This window comes from Lissotriton vulgaris, chromosome 9 (genome assembly GCF_964263255.1).
Source record: "Lissotriton vulgaris chromosome 9, aLisVul1.2, whole genome shotgun sequence".
NCBI classification, from domain to species: Eukaryota; Metazoa; Chordata; class Amphibia; order Caudata; family Salamandridae; genus Lissotriton; species Lissotriton vulgaris.
The window spans coordinates 854,165,261-854,186,840 of NC_141697.1; the positions used below are offsets into that span (position 1 = coordinate 854,165,261).

General features: G+C 51.4%; 1 protein-coding gene across 1 annotated transcript in view; it reads left to right on the plus strand.

Annotated features, from left to right (window-relative positions):
* Window positions 1-1,382: 1,382 nt before the first annotated feature.
* LOC147692363 (cytochrome P450 2G1-like) overlaps window positions 1,383-21,580 on the plus strand; it is an 870,825-nt gene continuing 850,627 nt past the window's right edge. Inside the window, exon 1 of the mRNA XM_086938586.1 lies at window positions 1,383-1,530. The gene's annotated coding sequence lies outside the window, so the exon portion shown is untranslated. The remainder of the gene's footprint in view (window positions 1,531-21,580) is intronic.

Genomic DNA, 21,580 nt, shown 5'->3' on the forward strand with positions numbered 1-21,580 from the left:
GCTCTGTGTGTGTGGGGGGGCTCTGTGTGTGTGGGGGGGTCTGTGTGTATGTGGGGGGGCTATGTGTGTGTGGGGGGGGGCTGTGTGTATGTGGGGGCTCTGTGTGTGTGTGTGGCTCTGTGTGTGTGTGTGGCTGTGTGTGTGTCTGGGGGGCTCTGTGTGTGTGGGGGGCTCTGTTTGTGTGTGTGGGGCTCTGTGTGTGTGTGTGGCATTTGCGAGAGATTAAGCTATTGGCATTGTAAATGACAATGCCATTTATTTATCTGTTTTCAAAACCAACACATAAATAAAAATGTTGTCATTTATATTGCCAGTAGCTCTAACTTTTGCAAAGGCGAGACCGTTGCACTGTAAATGCTTGTTTTTTAATTCACCAAGGTTACTTTTGCTTTAAATTTGTTTTAGGAATAGTCGAGAAAGCTTTAACAATTCTTTGAACATGTTATCTATTTATTTAATTTCACATGTTTATATAGCATAACTCCCCATATGAAAGGCATTAATGTACCGTACATAGGGAAAACGGGTAGGCATCTGTAGTTTCAATATTGTGGTGGACAGAATATGTTTACAATAAGGTAGGAGACAAAACAATACATTAGAACTTACATTAATTTCAGTATTAAACAAAGAGACGAAACCAGTTGGAGTTGGTTTTATGTAAGGGAAGACAGGGGCGAAGGTAGTTAGAAAAAAGTCGAGGAATGAAGAAGTGGAAAGAATTGGTGTTTGGGGATGAATTCTTTTGAGGGTGAAAAAAAAGGGATCCTTAGAAATGTGAGAATAGGAAAAGCCAGTGATAGGTTAAAATAGACCTTAAACGGTTAACTTTTGAGTTTTTGTGCGGTATTAACAGAGGTTTTTAAGACGTCGAACTATTCGAGTAGGCAGATCTGAAAGTTGGATCCCGACCAGATTCTGAAGTTCTGTCTCCTCCTTAAGTTTTAGAATCCTGACAAATGTTGCAGATAGTTGGCAAGTAGTTTGAATTTAATTGATGTGATGTGGATACATTTCATGGCTTCAGTTTGTTCGTTAAGTTTATATTCACAAGGAGAAAATATTTTGGGATTTTCATGAATTGCCTGATGTTATTTTTTTGTTGTGCCACTCTCGACCAGAAAATTCCAGTAAACCGGTTGGCAACCCTATCTCCGGCTTGGACCAACATGCAGTTCACACGAGAAGCAGGAGATGTATGTTAGGCTGACGAAAGAGGACAAAGGGCCGCGTTTGTAGGCTCCATCTGTCAAAAACCCCTTTAACTGGTGTATAGTTAGCAATGGCTGCCCTAATTTCACTGCAACGTGAGGAATCTGACTTTCCTGCCCGGTTGCTTCTTGCCAATGCCTGGCTGGCTCCGAGTTCTTTGCCTGCGGAATAATCTGTAAACAACAGCGAGAAGTTGATTCGAGGTCAACACTTTGAACTGTTTGAATACGTTTTGAGCCGGAGCAGGAAATTACCTACACAGCGAGCTGACTCTGGAGGCAACACCATCTCCCGCTACTTTCTGCAGTTGCAAAGAAGGTACTTTCATTTTTAACAGGGTTTCTGAAATGCACTGTATCATTATGAGCTATAGGCACAGTGCAGGAGCCCAGAGACTGTTGCATGCGCCAGCTGTCTTAAGTGATTTCATTTAACTTTTAATTCTCGGAGTTCGTGCTCTGTTTTCAGATAGCGCAGCTCTGAAACAGTAAGCAAGGTTTGCCTATTTCTGTTTCTAAGCCGTACTGTGAAAATACAGTACTAATTTAGAGAAACACTGGGTTGTCAGAACTCACTTTACGCTCTTAAGGTGCATAAAACAGTAGCTCGGCTTTGCACTGCGCCAGCAAAGCCCATCAAGTTATGGTATGGGCTTTTCATTGTAAAAGAGGGTGGCTATGCAACGCTCCTCAAAATTGCAACGATTTTATATCTAAGGTCTTGTATATACACCGGCTTCTAAAAATAAATATTAATCCTGGGGCGTATTTTATGGGCTTTAATGGCGCAGAGCAAAGAGCCAGTTTATTGCGTCTTCTGGTCTTAACGTGAATTCATTTAAACCGACATTTTAATGAGCCAGTGCTCACTTTCAGATAATACAGCTTGGAAATAGTGAGCAAGGATTACATATATATCTTTCTGCGCTGTTTCGTCCGAAAATAAAGTACTGACTCAGAGAACAAGCACTGGTAAATTCATTAGCTTTTATTTATTTAATAAATAATAAGCTGTTTTTTTTGTTGGACGTTGTGGCTTGCTGAGTATTTGTATAATATAAGTTACATAAAGTCTATTAAAGTGTTATGACTTGTTTCTGTACTGAAAGGCAATATATTGTGCTGTTACTAGTGGTATAGTGTGGGTAAGTAGCTGAACTTTTTTGAAAAAATTAAATGAAAGAGGGACAACATAGAATTAATTGATGTAATAGCAATGTTATGTGTTTAGAGGAGTTCTTTTAGACCGATGCCACTGCACCTGCTGCACCGTTCAAGCCATGGCCCTAGTCAATGCATGATAACTGCATTTGTCACTGCCTATTTAGTACTAAAATATTGCAATATTTGGTGATTAGTGAGGTTCCAAGAGCTGTTGGCCCCAGTGCCATTGCACCTGCTGCACCATTGAAACCATGACACTAGTGCCTGCAAGGTAACTGCACTTGTGACTGCTTATTTAGTAGTTAAATATAGCAATATTTAGTGTTTAGAGGAGTTCTGACAACTTTTGGCCCCGGTACCACTGTACCTGTAGCACTATTGCAATCATGGCCCTAGTGCCTGCCAGATAACTGTGCTTGTGATTGTCTGTTTAGTAGTAACATTTAGCAATATTCTCTGTTTAGTTGGGTCCCTAAAGCTTTTCGCTCTGGTACCACTGCGCCATTCAAATAAAGCTCCTTTTAACTGCAAGATAACTGCAGCTGTGTCTGCTGCAGTAGTAAAATACAGCAATATTAGGTATTTATAGAAGTTCTGACAACTGTTGGGCCCGGTGCCACTACACCTGTTGCACCATTCAAATTATGACCCTATTGTCTGCAAGGTAACTACACTTGTGACTGCCTGTTTAGCAGTAAAATATAGCAATATTAAGTAATTAGTGGGGTGCCTAGAGCTTAGGGTCCTGGTGCTACTGCATCTGCTGCACTATTCAAATCATGATCCTATTGCCTGCTAGATAACTGCACCTGTGACTGTCTTGTTTAGTAGTACACCTTAACAATAATCTGGTTTTAGTGGGGTCCTTAGAGCTTCTGGCCCCAGTTCTACTGCACCAGTTGCACATATCAAATCAAGTCCCTTTTAACTGCAAGGTAACTGCAATTGTGATTGCCTGTTTAGTAGTCAAATACAGCAATATTATGTTATTAGACTTTAGAGGAGTTCTGACAACATTTGGGCCCTGTGCTGCTGCACCTGCTGCACCATTCAACTCAAGACTCTGTTGTCTGCAAGGTAACTGCACTTGTGATTGCCTGTTTAGGAATAAAATATAGCAATATTAGATATTTATTGGGGTGCCTGGAACTTTTGTTCCCGGTGCCACAGCACCTGCTTTTCCTGCTGCAATATTGAAATCATGACCCTAGTGCGTGCTGGATAACTGCACATGTGGCTGTCTGTTTATTTGTAAAATGTTAGCAATAGTTGCTGTTTTGAGGAGTTCTGACATCTTTTGGGCCCAGTGCCACTGCCCATGATGCACCATTGAAATCAAGCCTGTTTTTAACTGCAATGTAACTGCAATTGTGACTGCCTGTATAGTATGAAAATATATCAATATGAGGTGTTTAGAGGAGTTCTGACAACTTTTGGGCCCAGTGCCACTGCATCCGCGGCACCATTCAAATCAAGACCCTGTTGTCTGCAAGGTAACTGCACTGGTGACTGCCTGTTTAGTAGTAAAATATTTCAATATTTGATGCTTAGAGAGGTTCATAGGACTTTGATCCACAGTGTAACTGCACCTGCTGCCTTATTGACATAATGACCCTAGTGCCTGCAAGATAGCTGCACTGGTGACTGCTTATTTAGTAGTTAAATATAGCAATATTTGGGGGGGCGTGGCCAAGATGGCGGTGTGAGCAGACGTGCTTTGCTGAGCTCCCGCCGCCGGCCGCCGATTTATAGCACTATTATAGCATCCATCCCGGCCCGAGTGGTTTCCTGGGGTGCCCGGAATCGACACTAAGGCGGCAGTGGAGCTGACTGTCGGCACTGAAGACCGGCAGCGCCCAATTCCTGCCGGGTCTACTCAGTATCGAGGCGGCCCGTTGGGGCCTGGAGAGAGTGGAGCGGCGAGAGCGAGGCCGTAGTGGGCAGAGCCCGGAGGCCGCCTCTGAAGCACTCCAAGCGGGCGGCTGTGGTGACGGCAGGTCCGACCCACGCAGCGGTGCGCGAGGCCTCCCGCAGTTCCTTGGTGGGGGCTTCTGCGGACCTGCTGTCCCTCCCCAACAACTGAGCTACCCCAGCCCTGAGTGCTGCCGACGCTGCCGGTGAACACCGGCGGAGCGAGTGGCGGCGCCTGGAGGGACCGACTCGCGGTCTGAGGTGAGGAGCGAGGGGTGGACGAACGGCCTCCCAGCGGCCAGCGAGACAGAGTCTGCAGAGTGGGGACGGCAGGGGAGGAACTGTGGCAGCGCCGGTCCCCCTCACACGCTGCAGGGCGCCTGCATTCACCCTCGGCCCCGGCGGTGATAGGATGTCACAGGAGGTCGCCATTTTGTAGGACACAGCGCCCCGACCCAGAACGCGCATTACCCGGGCCTGGCCCCTCGCTCCCCGCCACTTGGTCCTCTTCTGCGGCCCTGCTCCTAGTACACGATTCAGAAAAGGGGGTGGTGATGAACAGAGTGTCTGAATTAAGCAGACCACTCTTACCCAGTCCAAAGATCAGGGCTTGATCCATCACCGTTATTTATCTCACTGCACCATCCCAGCTCAGAACCTGGCTATATGCAAATCAGTCTGTCCCTGGCCCAGTGCATCATGGGAACAGGGCAGACTAAACTACCAAGCCAATTCTTCACCAGAAAGGAGACAAGCTACCAGGGACCGGTTTCTGGCATTTCAGCCGTCTTCGGCCCAGCTTGCTTGAATCCTGATGGGGCAGTGAGAAAGGGACTCATGTCTGAGTATACCCTGCCACACCTATAGTGGCCAAAAACGATTCAGAAAAGGGGGTGGTGATGAACAGAGTGTCTGAATTAAGCAGACCACTCTTACCCAGTCAAAAGATCAGGGCTTGATCCATCACAGTTATTTATCTCACTGCACCATCCCAGCTCAGAACCTGGCTATATGCAAATCAGTCTGTCCCTGGCCCAGTGCATCATGGGAACAGGGCAGACTAAACTACCAAGCCAATTCTTCACCAGAAAGGAGACAAGCTACCGGGGACCGGTTTCTGGCATTTCAGCCGTCTTCGGCCCGGCTTGCTTGAATCCTGATGGTGCAGTGAGAAAGGGACTCATGTCTGAGTATACCCTGCCACACCTATAGTGGACAAAACGATTCAGAAAAGGGGGTGGTGATGAACAGAGTGTCTGAATTAAGCAGACCACTCTTACCCAGTCCAAAGATCAGGGCTTGATCCATCACCGTTATTTATCTCACTGCACCTTCCCAGCTCAGAACCTGACTATATGCAAATCAGTCTGTCCCTGGCCCAGTGCATCATGGGAACAGGGCAGACTAAACTACCAAGCCAATTCTTCACCAGAAAGGAGACAAGCTACCGGGGACCGGTTTCTGGCATTTCAGCCGTCTTCGGCCCGGCTTGCTTGAATCCTGATGGTGCAGTGAGAAAGGGACTCATGTCTGAGTATACCCTGCCACACCTATAGTGGCCAAAAACGATTCAGAAAAGGGGGTGGTGATGAACAGAGTGTCTGAATTAAGCAGACCACTCTTACCCAGTCCAAAGATCAGGGCTTGATCCATCACCGTTATTTATCTCACTGCACCATCCCAGCTCAGAACCTGGCTATATGCAAATCAGTCTGTCCCTGGCCCAGTGCATCATGGGAACAGGGCAGACTAAACTACCAAGCCAATTCTTCACCAGAAAGGAGACAAGCTACCGGGGACCGGTTTCTGGCATTTCAGCCGTCTTCGGCCCGGCTTGCTTGAATCCTGATGGTGCAGTGAGAAAGGGACTCATGTCTGAGTATACCCTGCCACACCTATAGTGGCCAAAAACGATTCAGAAAAGGGGGTGGTGATGAACAGAGTGTCTGAATTAAGCAGACCACTCTTACCCAGTCCAAAGATCAGGGCTTGATCCATCACCGTTATTTATCTCACTGCACCATCCCAGCTCAGAACCTGGCTATATGCAAATCAGTCTGTCCCTGGCCCAGTGCATCATGGGAACAGGGCAGACTAAACTACCAAGCCAATTCTTCACCAGAAAGGAGACTAGCTACCGGGGATGGGTTTCTGGCATTTCAGCCGTCTTCGGCCCGGCTTGCTTGAATCCTGATGGTGCTCCTAGTACACGGCGCCCGCCAAGGACAGGTGCACAGCCATACACCCGCCCAGGCTGTGGGACGAACGACGAGCAGAGGAGGCCCCAACTGCTCAGTGGACAATAGCAGGTTGATGGAGGCTGAATAGGGATCCACATGGGTGCTGTGATCGTGGGGCCCCCTACGCCTAGTGCTCCTTGTGCCCAAGCAGTGGCTGGCTGCCTCGTGGCCTCCTGGGCTCCTCGGTGGTGAGCCGCCATTTTGTGACTGGGCCCGGTCCTGTTCCTTGCCCTCCCATACGGCTCATTAGGCCCTGGGCCGCCTGCTTGTCTGGCCCTGTGGGACCTTCGCACACTCGAGGTTTGGGGACTCACGGGCCGCCGACACTGGTGGCGGCTGATCGGTGCGCTAGGGGGGGGCTGGAGAGGACATGTCCACCGGGAGGCCCCGCAAAGATCGCACCATAAAGGAGCTCTTCACCCCTAGCACGATGGGGAAACGGACAGACGCCACAGCGACCAGTCACCGGGTTGGCGCCGAGAAGAAGGCCTTAGACTCTCCGTCCTTGGAAAAGATGGATCCCGAGGGCCCTGTCACGCGGTCCTTTCTGGAGTCCCTCTTTACCAGTCTACGAGAGGACATCCACGCCTTAAAGAAAGAACTCCAGGAGGAAATAAAGGAGGTACGCCGAGACACCGACGCCATTGGAGAGAGGGTGGCGGATTTAGAGACCAAAAGTGACATGCGGGATGCGGAGATAGAGGCGCTAAGACGAGTTAGTTCGCATACATGACCAACAGGTTGACCTCCAAACTCATGCTGAGGACTTGGAGAACCGCTCTCGGCGGCACAACATCAGGATTAGAGGAGTGAAGCAGTCCCCCGACACGGAAGATCTCTTTCAGTTCACGCAGGGACTGTTCAATCACATTCTGGGCCGGCCAGCGGACTCCCCCCTGCGACTGGACAGGGCCCACCGGACGGGCCCGCCTAGAACTAATGCGGCCCACCCAGCGGACATTCTGGTCTGTGTGCAGGACTTTAGAACAAAAGAAGAGATCCTTAACAAAGCGCGCCAGATGACACCGGTCACCTATGGTACACATTCCCCGACTCTGTATCAAGACATCGCTGCCCTTACCTTGGAGAAGCGACGTACCTTTCGGCCAGTCACGGCGGAACTGCGAAAGCGTAATAGCTCCTACAGCTGGGGTCACCCCTTCCGCCTGGTGTTTAGGCTAAGCAACAACCTTCACCAACTGCGCTCCCTCAGAGAGGCCTGCAACCTGCTGGGCATCGAGGAACCGGCGGTGGACGAGGGACCCACGGGGGAGGGTGCTGCCAGTGAGGAGACCCCCGGGCGATGGAAGCAGCAACGGCGTCGTCGCAGACCGAGGTGCCCTGCAGCGACGGAGATTGAGGAAGGTCAACGAGCTGCAGTGGAAACCGTGGCACAGGGCTTGGTGAAGCCCGACAGCGGCTGACCTCCAGACTGATGAAGTTATGGCCCAGATGAGCACGATGGGGCCGGGACCGCTTGAGCCGGCGGCAGGGGCGGAGGTTTTGGACTCCACACACTTCCCCGACTGAGACCCTAATATTTCATCTACGAATGTAGATGGGGGACAGGTCTGTTCAAACACACTGTTGCCATTGCCTACACACCAAGGATATACCTTACCACGGGTCCAATGGACCACTAACTGGACCTGGGACTATGTTCGACCGAGATCTTTTCATGGTTGGGACTAAGGGATGGGGGGCGGGCTGGGAGGGGGGTGTTGCGGAAGTTTGGGTTGGGGGGGAGTTGAGAGGGGGGAGGGAGGGGCTCTCCTTGTCCAGGTGATTTTGACCTTGCAAATGGGGTTGGCAGACAGACCTGCGTCGAGCGAGGTGTTGTCCTACAATTCGCGCCCGCAGCCCAGGTGCTGGGCTTAGCTTCCTCTGCACTGCGCCCGCCATGACACGCCACTTGACTATACTTTCACTTAATGTGCGGGGCCTCAACAACCCAGTCAAGCGCAAGGCGATATTGTCCTTCCTGGAACACTCGAAAGCTGACATTTGCCTCCTACAAGAGACACACCTTGTATCTAAGGATCATCACAGACTTAAGTTGCGCTCCTTCCCTTGGCAGTTTTTCTCATCCACTCAGAAAAAGGTAGCTGGGGTAGCAATATTAGTAGCCAAATCCTTTGAGGGGAGGGTCATACAGAAAGAGGCTGAGATCAAGGGGCGACTTCTCGTCCACAGTTTTCAGGTTGCGGGCGAAACATTACAGGTGGGCACTGTTTACGCGCCGAACTAAGGTCAGGAAAGGTTCTTACACACAGCACTAGAGGCGGCCACAGCCACCGCGCACCAGCACTTACTACTTGGTGGAGACCTCAACCTAGTGTTCCACAACACAGCAGATCGCTCAGGCCAGAGGTTCGGACAGGTTGGGGCACTCTCGACATCAGGACATACACATATTTCAGATCTAGACTCCACACACTTCCCCGACTGAGACCCTAATATTTCATCTACGAATGTAGATGGGGGACAGGTCTGTTCAAACACACTGTTGCCATTGCCTACACACCAAGGATATACCTTACCACGGGTCCAATGGACCACTAACTGGACCTGGGACTATGTTCGACCGAGATCTTTTCATGGTTGGGACTAAGGGATGGGGGGCGGGCTGGGAGGGGGGTGTTGCGGAAGTTTGGGTTGGGGGGGAGTTGAGAGGGGGGAGGGAGGGGCTCTCCTTGTCCAGGTGATTTTGACCTTGCAAATGGGGTTGGCAGACAGACCTGCGTCGAGCGAGGTGTTGTCCTACAATTCGCGCCCGCAGCCCAGGTGCTGGGCTTAGCTTCCTCTGCACTGCGCCCGCCATGACACGCCACTTGACTATACTTTCACTTAATGTGCGGGGCCTCAACAACCCAGTCAAGCGCAAGGCGATATTGTCCTTCCTGGAACACTCGAAAGCTGACATTTGCCTCCTACAAGAGACACACCTTGTATCTAAGGATCATCACAGACTTAAGTTGCGCTCCTTCCCTTGGCAGTTTTTCTCATCCACTCAGAAAAAGGTAGCTGGGGTAGCAATATTAGTAGCCAAATCCTTTGAGGGGAGGGTCATACAGAAAGAGGCTGAGATCAAGGGGCGACTTCTCGTCCACAGTTTTCAGGTTGCGGGCGAAACATTACAGGTGGGCACTGTTTACGCGCCGAACTAAGGTCAGGAAAGGTTCTTACACACAGCACTAGAGGCGGCCACAGCCACCGCGCACCAGCACTTACTACTTGGTGGAGACCTCAACCTAGTGTTCCACAACACAGCAGATCGCTCAGGCCAGAGGTTCGGACAGGTTGGGGCACTCTCGACATCAGGACATACACATATTTCAGATCTAGGCCTCACTGACCTATGGAGACACTCCCATCCACATACGACAGCTTACACATACTATTCAGCGGCCCGCAAGACCTATGCGAGGTTGGACTATCTTTTGTGCTCTTCCCAGCTGACGGCACAAGCTAAGGACGTAGAGATACTTCCGGCCTCATTGTCTGACCATTCACCAGTGGTGGCAACCTTTCAAGTGGCGTCCACGCCGGCACCTCAGCAACACTGGCGGCTTCGAGACGGGCTTTTGCAAGTTCCAGACACACAAGAAAGACTCAAAGCCGCAATTGCTCAATTCTTGACGCACAACGCGAATGGGGACACGACTAAAACCACACAATGGGCGGCACTCAAAGCGGTCCTACGCGGTGAGATCATATCAATCGCCGCCGCTAACAATAGGGAAAGAGCGCTGGAGAGAGCCGAACTCACTCAACGGGTGGCTGAACTGGAGCAGATGCACCAACGCACCGGGGCCGCGCGGGCGTGGCGCCAGTTGTGCACCGAGAGGAAGATGCTGGCTGCCCTAGATCAAGATGTGGCTGAATACGCTGCCATGCACCTCAAGCACGCATACTACACCGGGGGTGACTGCTGTGGAAAGCTCTTCGCGAGCAGGCTACGGGCACAGAATCAGAGGCAGCAGGTACGCTCCCTCCAATCCACTCGAGGCACCCAGGTCACGGAGGACGCGGCCATAGCGGCGGCCTTCAGTAAATTTTACGCCGCCCTCTATGATGCAGACTGCCTCGACCCGAAGACCGGACTGGACTATCTGCGAGACGCGGCGCTTCCCTCCCCAAACCAGGTGCAAGCGGACTTCCTAGATCGGCCCATTGGCCTTGAGGAGGTCATTTCGGCGATATCCCGCCTTAAAGTGGGGAAATCCCCAGGACCGGATGGCTATACGGCGGCCTTCTATAAAACATTTTGCCCACAGGTTGCCCCTATCCTGCGTGACCTGTTCAACACGTTTGATCAACCTGGTGCCATCTCTCCTGACTTGCTTGAAGCGGCCATCTCGGTGATCCCCAAGCCCGGACGTGACCCAACCGACTGCGGCTCCTACCGGCCTATCTCTTTGCTGAACGTAGATCTGAAGCTTTACACCGGCATCCTCGCAAGTCGCCTAGCGCCCTACATGCAACAATTGGTAGAGCCTGACCAGTCGGGCTTCATCCCACAAAGGCAGACTAGCGACAATACCCGGCGGGTCCTCCACCTCATCGAAGCCGGTTCACGTACGAGACCGGGTTGTATGCTCCTCACTATCGATGCAGAAAAGGCATTTGATAGGGTGCACTGGCCTTACCTTGACCAAGTACTGCGGCACTTCGGGTTCGGAGAAACCCTCCGACACCGTATATTTAATTGCTACCGCCGACCCAATGCAGCAGTGCGAGTTAATGGCCATACTTCCCCGAGATTTGACATTGGCAGAGGCACCCGGCAGGGTTGCCCACTCTCCCCCCTCCTGTTCGCACTCTATATGGAGCCGATGGCGCAGAGAGTGCGGCACAATGAACTCATCTCCGGCATTCCCTTTGGCGGAGATACGCACAAAATTAGTCTGTACGCGGACAATATCCTGTTATCTCTCACCAATCCGATGCAGTCATTGCGGGCGCGCTTTGCGGAACTCCACGCCTTTCCACTGGTGTCGGGCTTTAAGATAAATGAGGCAAGAGCGGAGGCCCTGAATGTCTCGTTGCTACCGGAGACCCTGGAAGAGGTCAAAGCGGAGTTCAAAGTGCAGTGGTCTGACACCTCCATCTCCTATCTGGGAGTCCTCCTGACTCCGATGGTGCAGGACACCGCGGAGACCAACTGCGTGACACTCACTAAGAAAATCCGAGACCAGTTACGGCGTTGGAAACCCCTCACGCTGTCCTGGCTTGGCCTGATCGCGGCTGTTAAAATGGCGTTGCTGCCCCAGATTCTATACTTGTTCCAGACGCTTCCCTTGCGGCCGCCGACCGGGTGGCTTCAGAAAACTCAATCGGAGTTAGCGCGGTTTATCTGGAACGGCCGACGCCCGCGGTTTAAGCACACTATTGCTACTCTGCCCCCTGATCACGGTGGAGTTGGCATACCCGACCTCACGTTATACTTCCAAGCGGCACAACTGCGCACGCTAGTGGAGTGGCATCAACTAGAGTCGGGTAAACACTGGCTCTTTCAGGACCAGGCAGTGGCCGGCCGCCCACTGCAGGGTATCCCATTCCTCCCACGGTGTCATAGACCCCCCAACCTGTATGCCTCAATGATCACGAACACAGTCCTCAGGGTGTGGGACAGGGTGGCCGTGACTAAAGGACTGACCTCGTTTCCCTCGCCGATGACTCCGATATTCGATAACCCGGACTTCACACCGGGCCTGGACACGAGGGCATACGCGGCATGGAGAGCGACCCCCTGCAGGGATGTGGGACACATGTTTGACCTCAAGGGTATCCTTCCGTTCCACAAAGTGAAAGAGGACTATGGCATTGCCGAGACGGATCGCTTACAATATCTGCAGGTGCGACACTGGGCTCTTCACCCCTCGATCCAGCCAGGAGCACAACGACACCTCACACCCTATGAGAGGTGGTTGCTGACCCGCACATCAGACAAAAAATTAATCTCAGATCTCTACCAACAGTTACTCCTCACCAACATTCCCACATACAACGCAGGAAGGGCTAGATGGGAGAGAGACCTGGGGCGCCAACTCACGTTGAAAGAGTGGGGGGGGGTTTATTACAGAGCCAGACATTCAGCACACCATACGGGTCTCACTGAGACAATGACCAAAGTCGCCACATACTGGTATCATACACCAGAGAGGTTGCATCGGTGGGATCCCCAGGTTAGCGACCGCTGCTGGAGGGGTTGCGGGGAACTGGGGACGCTAGAACATTTGTTGTGGGGCTGTGACAGACTCCGTCCATACTGGACTCCTTTTCTGGATCTAATAGACTCCCACCTAGACACGCAACTACCTCGATTCCCAGCCTACATTATACTGGGCCTCCCTAACGCTCTCATGTACCCCCTGAAATCCTGGAGGGGGAAACTGATCGCACTGGCCCTGGGGGCGGAAGTTCAGAATATAGTAGCCCACTGGAGGGCTGTCCAGGCCCCGCAGCAACTGGGTTGGCTGCATCGTCTCTGGGCGATTCTGGGAATGGAGAAGCTGTTGTTAGCCTCAGCGGGGAGGGGGGCGGACTTTGCAGCACTATGGCGACCCTTCCTCACCCTGCTGACCGGGGAATTCAGGGAAATGAGCTGCCCCCGATATCTGCGGCTGTTGCGACTTGCAGATACCCCACTCCCGGAGCCCGAGACACGCACACACAAGCGCAGAGGCCCAGCACGTGCGGCGCCGACTGGCTCGTAGAGAGTCAGTGATGACCTGTTGCCCCATGCTTGCTAATGGACAAGGAGAGGGGAGGGAGTGGGAGGGGGGAGGGACCCCAGGGGTTGTTTTGTCCTGTGTTGGGGATTCCTGTTAGTTCTCGCATTATTATTGGCTCCGCTTGCACCTCTATGGCACCTCTTTTGACGCGGCCGGCCCAGATGGGTTGTAGGCGGCTTGCTGTGTTAACTGTGTAGGCCCTGTGTCGGCACGTTGGGAATAAGCAGTGACTCTGTCCTAGGCCGCCTCCTCTCGAGGCCGGCGCTGATGATTTTGAGAGGTGCATTGCGCTTATTTTCTGCTCAATAAAAAGATTTAATACTAAATATAGCAATATTTGGTGTTTAGAAGAGTTCTAACATCTTTTGTCCCTGGTGCCACTGCACCTGCAGCACCATTAAAATCATGGTCCTAGTGCCTGCTAGATAACTGCACTGGTGCTTGCCTGTTTAGTAGTAACATTTAGCAAGATTCTGCATTTAGTGGGGTCCCTAGAGCTTCTGGTCCCGGTGCCACTGCACCTGCTGCACGATTCAACTAATGTCCCTTTTAACTGCAAGGTAACTGCAATTGTGAACGCCTGTTTAGTAGTCAAATATAGCAATATTATGCGTTTGGAGGAGCTCTGACAACTTTTGGGCCCAGTGCTGCTGCACCATTCAAACCATGACCCTGTTATCCGCAAGGTAACTGCACTTTGGCTGCCTGTTTAGCAGTAATATATAGCATAGCTCTTGTATATTAACTTCATTTTTAACGTGCAATGTTTATTACAACCTTTAGAATTTGATCATAATGTCCAAATAGATTATGTTGAAATAATCAATCCGATAATGCCTGCAAAGTGAAAAGAAAGGTACTGGAGCATGAAAAGGAAATGCCACAAACGGTCTAAGGCTAATACATCTGCTTTACACAACTAAGTAATAAAAAGCAAGCATTCCAGCATACTGTTAGAAGCTCTCTGACTTTTCCTTGGAAAGAGTTCTTATCCTGACTGTGAATGGGACTTAAACACTGTGAACAGTTTTGGTAGAAGTATTGTAAATGTGTGAAGCCATGGGAAGTTAACAAAAAGGAAATGTTCCAAACAAAAGCGAATGAACTCAGTAGTTTGGCTACGGGAACTGATAAGAGCCTCCTTTGAACATATATTATTTACAAGCGATTTCACAAGCACAGCGCAATTGCGGTGCTAACGAAACATAAAAATGAAGTTAAATAAATTCCATTTATGCTCGTGGTGCATAAAACAGGCTCTTGGCTCTGCACTGCATCAGAAAAGTCCATCATGATATCAGTTCTGTTCTCTCCCCCACCCACTGTAGTCTGTAGCACTGATAAGCACTATTATATATCTATTACAAAATCTCAAGCTCACTTCTGAACGTAAAATGTTGTTTTCAATTAGGAACTTGGTCCAACGGTTTTGAAATTCAAAATTTTTCTCCAAATTTCCCATCCATGTTCTGGCTCCATGATGAACTAGAAACAGCGGAGGCAGCCAGGTGCAAACTGCTCTCCATGCCAGTTTCGAAAGCCACATGCTAGCTGGGCAAAGTCCAGGATGTGGTACTGTCACGATTTCTTAGCTTTAGTACTCTCCTTCTTGCATGCAAACCATTCAAAATGCACATTTTTAACACAACTTGAAGTTGGGCAAAAACTCTGTCCAAAGTCACATGGCCATCCAGACAATTTATAGTTCCTTCTATAATCGTAGTCATTTTTTTAGGTCTGGGTATGAACAGCTTTAGCTATTTTGAGAACATCATGTCATCAGAGAGTGGATTTTGTGCCACTTCCTTTAGCCACTGATTTTCTTGCTTTTTTCATACCTTATCATTAATAGAAAACAATGCCTATCGAGGCCAAAGTATTTTAAGGATGGTTATGTTGACTTATTTGTTTTCCATTTTATTTCATTAATGGGGTTTAAGTAGTCAACTTGTTAGCCAGTCTATGTTCTTTGAGATATTTACTGAGCACAAACATTTATTGTGCTCAGGCTTTCTGTTTTTTTAGGAAATGCTGCTGCTTCGATGCATTAGGCTATCATAAAAGCATAATGACTGAGTATCTTTGCACAATCATTTGTTAAATCTAGTGTTAGCCAAAAACCTTTTAGTTTCGCTAAAATTATATACATAAGTAATATACTCACTGGTTTTGAGACAAAACATCAAGTTAAAAAACGTATCTAGCAGAAATATCAAGTTGTAAATGTCGTGACACAGAAATATCATGTGCAAAAATATAGTTGACTAAAAGATCAATTGTTTAAGTTTCTTTATGTGTTTAAATAATATTTGAATTGTGCTTCTTTTTTTACATTGTTTGTTTAATCGTTGTTAATTTTTTTAAGTATAGTTAGTAATTTTAAGTTATTATATTTTTAATTAATTTGTAAAATAGTAATTTATGGTGTTTTAGCGGGTTGTGAAGTTTAAAGGGGTACAGGGTGGGAAGTTAATGAAGTTTCATTCATTTATCATTTTTTAAATTATTATTAATTAGTTTATTTTTTCGTATGTAAATTGTATACATTTTTTTAATGTTATATTTAAGTGTGGGTTGTTGGATTTATATGGGTATAGGGTGGGAACTGAATTAAATAATAATGGATTAATTATTGATAATGTATTAATTAATTGTTAATTAAATATGTAAATTGGGTAATTAGTATAATTTTTTAATGTATATTTTAGGTGTGGGCTGTTGGGTTTGTAAGGGGATAGGGTGGGAAGTCAATTAAGTAATAATTGATCAATTATTATTTATTGATAAATTATGAATTAAGTAATTGTTAATTACCCCCAGGTCCCTCCTGACCCCGTCCCATTCCTTAAAATATGGAGATGACCATCTCCATGACAGAAAAAAGAAAAGGAGCATGCTGGGATACCCTACCTGCTCCCTCCCACTGGGAGTACTTAATGAATGAATGAAATGAAATTTGATTTGTAGAGCGCATGGCTGCCCGGAAGCGTCCCAGCGCTTGCTTAGGGAACCCGTCCTGGTATTCCCCTGCGAGATAACCCATTACTGGGCATCCCCAAGGTGAAAGCCAGGCATCCCGCTGCGAGGGGCCGTTGTGGAGATTAAGCAAGCTATTGCCCAGAGTTACAGAGTGGGACTCCATGATTGGAATAGGCACCGAGGCGAGAATTGTCAGGTCCGGGGAAATTTGAGCCCAAGACCCGCCGAGGCGGGGAATTGAACCCTGGTCCGGGCCAGACCTCTGCATCAGGGTCTGCCGCTCCAACCACTTCTCCACTTACTTACTACTCTCTACTACACTTAAGCGGTACCAACCCAGCATGCAGCCTGTTCTTTTTTCTGTCTTCCCACAGAATGGATGGAGTTTTGCTGATTATCTTACCTGCGGTGGCTCCAGGGTCTTCTCGTCAGGCTGCTGGGCTGTCCTCTCCGTCCCTGAAGTCCTCCTCTCGGTGGGACGCGTCGGGCTGCTGGGCTTCCCGTCGTCCTGCTCCGCGGTCTCCGGGCCTGCCGGGCTTGCCGGGAGCCGCGTTGGATGCCGCCCGGCCCTTTGCGGCTGGGGCGCTGGTTCTGCCGGTTCTCTTCCGGGTTGCTTTGCGCGTCTCCCTGGGGCTTGGCCGGTGGTGGGAGACACACTGCTGCTGGAGTGTTGCTGGTTCCTGGCGGGCTCTGCCGGGTTTTGCTCCTCGGTTTTAAGGCCTCCATGACTTTGCAGCCTTTCTTCGTTCCCCAAGCTTGTTTCTCCGGACGTTTGCGGGTCTTGCTTGGTGGGGTGCCTGACATGCTGCTTTATCCTAGGATGCCAGTTAAGCAATATGCTATCAGAACGTCGTGGACATGCCTAAGGATGTCTTTACATGTGATTCTAGTGACATATAGTTCACTAACTGGAGAAGCTTTATACGTGTTGTGTCGACGTCTGGATGGTGGTCCGCCTGCTGGCCTTCGGTGTCCTGTTGGCTCCCATCCTGTTCTGACATTTCTGGCTGTGTGTTCCTTGCTGTTCCTGCTGCCCGCACATTTCTGGCTGTGTTGGTGCTGCTTGGCCGTGTGGCTGGCTGGCTCCCTGGTTTCTGGCCTGTGCTATGCCGTGCTGCTGTGCTGCGATCCCCTCGTGCTGTGGAGCCTTTGCCTTGGCAGTTCGCTTGTGTTTGGGGCTGTCTCTTTTCGGCCTTCATAAGAGGTGTGGTCTGCTCTGCCTGGCGCTGTTGTCCTGGAGGGCGCCTGGGTGGTCTCTTGGAGGGCGATGGGCTGTTGGGACGCTCCTCCGGCCCTCCTGGTGAGTACCGCATAGCGGTTTCTGTTGCTTTCTTTTTTACTGTGTCCCGTGTTTCCTGCTGTGTTTCTTTTGCAGGTTCCTCCTGGGCCTGGCCTGGGCTCCCTCCCTGCGGCCGGTGTGGTTCTTGCTGTGGCCTCTGCAGGGGGAGGGGGGACTTCTCTGCCCTGTGCTGGTGTTCTGGTGGGTGCCAGGGCTCCCTGTTGGGCGTGGGGGGGTGCTTTTGGGGCCCTCTTCCTGCCCTCCGAGTGAGTACCATGTATAGTACGTCCCTATTTCCTTCCTGTTCGCTGTCCTTCTTTGCGGTGTGGCGGTTGGGCTGTGTATGGGCAGGTTGGCCTTGATGGGCTTGGTTCCGTCTCTTGGCCTGTTGTCTATGGCTGTTGCTGGTGGGAGTCGTCCTTTAGGCTTCTCTCTGCCGGTCATGTTGGGTGGGTGCTGTTTCCTCAGTTTCCTCCTCTCGTTTCCGCATTGGTTTGCCTTCCCCGTGCCTCCTCAGCTGGTTGAGTTCTGTTGGTCGAGGCGGTGGGCTGGGTGTGCCTTCTTCCTGCCTCCTTGCAGTCCTTTCTCCTCCTCTGGTGTTTCAGCTTTGGAGTGGCCCTGGGTTCGGGTGGGCCTCCTCCTTTTGGCTCTCTCGGGGGTTCTCCGGCCCTTCTTTCTTGCCGGGGGGGGGGCCCTGTTGCTTGGACTCTCCTGCGCCGTGGTTGTTCTGGCCCTGGTGGGGTACGCTTGTGCTCTTGGTGTGGTTGCCGTTCCACCGTTTTTTTCTTTTGGATTGGGCGGTTCTACCTTCCTGCCTGTGCCCTGGTCCTCTGTGTTCCTGGGTCGCCTCTGTTTTCTCCTGTGTGCCGTTGGCTTGCCTCTTTGTTGGCTTGCCCTTGCGGCGTGGATTTTTTCTTCCTGTTCCCCTGGCCTGTGTGCTGTTTTGGGGGTTCGGGTTAGCCTTTGTCGGGCTCATGTTTCTGGCCTTCTCCTGCTGCTGCGGTTCCCTGTGCTTTCTGGTTCCGGGGTTCTTGCTGCTTGGCTTTGCCGTTTCTGTCTGGCATGCTGCTGCTTGTCCCTTGTTGTTGCTCGTTTGCCGCTTGTACTCTGTGGCTGTTTTGCCCTGGAATTTGGCTTCTGGTCCTCCTGCTGCCTGGCCGTCTCTGGTGGGGTGTCTTCCTGCGGGGCCGTGGCTCGCTTTCTGCGGCCTGCTGCCCTTTGGTTCCTGGCGTTCCTGTGGGTTCGGTCCTGGTGCGTGCCTGTCAGGTTCCTGCGGTTTTCCGCTGCTGGTCGCTTCTTGCTCCCTCTTGGCTCCCTTGAATTCCTTGTCAGGGTGCTGTTGGGCCCTTCCAATGTCCTGGGGGCGCCTTGTCCTTGTTGGGCTGTTGGTTTCGAAGAGGGTGGTTGGGCTCCTGTTGGGTCCAGTCGTTGGGGGTTTTTGCTTCTCGCCTTCTGCCTGGTGGGGTTTGGTTTCCTGTTGTGGTTTCCGTCTCCCCTCTTGTCTCTCTGGCGGGTTTGTACTTTGGGGCTTTGCTTGGCTGGCCGCTCTTGCCTCCGGTGGTGGCTGGGTCATGGCTCTGCCTTGGGTGGGCGCACTTGTTCTTCGTCTGCCTGGCTCCTGTGCCCCGCTCTGTTTGCCGGTCCTGGCTGGGCTGTGCCCTTTCCCTGCTGGTGGGTTTTTGGGTGTTGGTCTTCCCGGGTGTGTGGCCTCTCTGCTTTTTCCTTTCGCCTCTTGGTTCCTGCCCTTCTGTTGGTTCGCCCGGGGTGTGTGCCTGTCTGGGTGCCGGCCTGCCTGCCTGCTGTTTTGGCGCTTCTTGCTCCCTTCGGGTGCTTTTGCTTGCCCTGTGATCGGGGTGTCTGCCTTCTGGTGGTGCCCCCCCCCTCGGGTTTCTGGGGGAGGGTGGGTTTGTCGGGCCCTTCCTCTGTGCTGGTGGGCCTTGGCCTTTTTGGTGGTGTTGGCTCGGGGTTCTCCTCGCCTGCCGTCTTGTTTCCCTCCGGTGGGGGCTGTGATTTGTTGGTCGTCCTCGGATTTTGCTTTGGGTGGCCTCTTGTTCTTGGGTTGTTCGGCTCTTGTGCCCTGCCCTGTTGGCCGTGCCTTTTCCCTGCTTGTGGGGTTGGGTGTCTGCCTTTCCTGGTGTTTGGCCGGGTTTCTGCTTCCCGCCGTGGGTTTTTGCTTCGGGTCTGGGGCTTTATGACCCTGGCGTTTGGCCTTGTGCCGCGTAGGCTGTTTTCGGCCTTTGCTCTTTTATTGGTGCTGGGGTGTTCCTTCGCGCTCCCTTCTTGCGTGGTGCGCCTTGGCCTTCTTAGGGCTCCTCTCCTTTGCTTTCGGGTGCCGGGGTTTTTTCCCCGTGTGCTCTGGGTACCGGGGCTCTGCCTCTGTGGTTTTGCCTCCCGGTCTCCGTTTTGGCTTCCCGTTCGCTTTGCAGTTGGGTCGCTGATGCTCTTCCTTGGTGGTGTTGAGCTTTGTGCTGTGTGGACCTTCTTTGTTTGGGGTCCTTTTTGGTCCCTGCTGGGGTCCTTTCCTGACTGCTCCTTCTCTTGGGCTTTATCGCGGTTCTGGGGTGTTCTTCGGTCCTTTCGGGGTCCGCTCCCTTCAGTTGGCTTTGGCTCTGGGTCCATTTTGTGGGCTCTGGGCTCCCTCCTTCTGGTTCTGCTTTCTGGGGCGGTCTGGCTCTGGTTGGCTGCTGTGCTTTTCCTGGCCTCCTTCCTGGTTGGCGGTTCCTTTGTGGCTCTCCTTCTGGGTCCTGGTGGTCCGTTGTTGTGTGCCTCCTGGCTGGCTGGCCTGCCTCTTCTGCGGCTGGCTTCTTGGGGTTGGGCTGTGGGCCTTGTTGTTGGTCCTCTGCTTTTGGAGTTTCGCCTTCGGTGGTTCCGTGGGTGTCCCCCTGTTCCTCATGGGGGTCGGTGCCTCCTTTTCCGGTTCTGGGGTTTTGGTTTCCCTGTTTCCGTGTGGACCTTTGTTGTCTTTCTTGGTTGTGCCCTGGGTTTTTCCGGGTCTGTTTTTGGTTGGGCTTTTTGCCCTCCCTGCCCTCTGTTGTGGTGGTTGCTGGTTCTGCTGGGGTTGGCCTTTGGTCGGCCCTGCCCTGTGGCCTGGTTCCTTTGTGGTTCCTTGTTGCTGCTCTCTTTTGGTTCTGCTGTGGGCTTCCCCTGCTGTGTGGGGGCCGTCCTTCTGCTTTGTTCCTTCCTGGTCCTTCGGCTTCTCCGCCCTGTGCGGGCTGTTCTTTCTGCCTTTGTCCTTTGGGCTGGGATGGCCTGTTGGTCTCTGGTTGTTTGGCGGCCTGGTGGGGCCTGGTTCCGGGGGCTTCGCCCTTGGGGGTTTCTCGCGGGTTGGTTGCCCTTTACTGGCTCCTTTCTCCGTTGGGTCGCGGGCTCTTCTCTTGGCCTTCCTTTGGTCGTGGGGGGGGTCCTTGGTTTTGGCCCCCTCTGCTTGCTCCCTTGGGGGCTTGGCTCTACTTCTGTGCCTTCTTTCCAGCTTGCCGGGTTTCTGGTTCTTGTTTTCATGGCAGTCCCTTTCTGACCTTTGGAGGTCTTGCTTCGGGTCTGTGGGGTTCTGTTTTTGGTCTGGTGCCCTTGTTGTTGGTGGGGTTCCGGAAGGCCGGCTTCTCTGCTTTGGTATTCTCAATATTTTAAGGAATGGGACAGGGTCAGGAGGGACCTGGGGGTAATGTCCTAATACTTACCGGTAATCTTCATTACTCCTGGTCCTGTTGACCCCGTCCCATTCCTTACTTCCCTCCCTCCCTTGTGGCCGGCCTTCCTGTTGTTGGCTTGGTGTTTTTCAGGCTGCATGCTGGGTTGGTACCGCTTAAGTACTCCCAGTGGGAGGGAGCAGGTAGGGTATCCCAGCATGCTCCTTTTATGGAATCTACTAGACACCATCTCTCCGAACATCGCCTTCCTAACAGAAACATGGATGAACGCTTCCTCCGCCCCAGACATCACCATCGCCATCCCTGAAGACTATAAGATCACTCGCAAGGACCGTACCGGCCACACAGGTGGAGGAATCGCTATCGTCCATAAGAAATCAATCCGCATCTCAACCAGCTCTGACGCCAACCT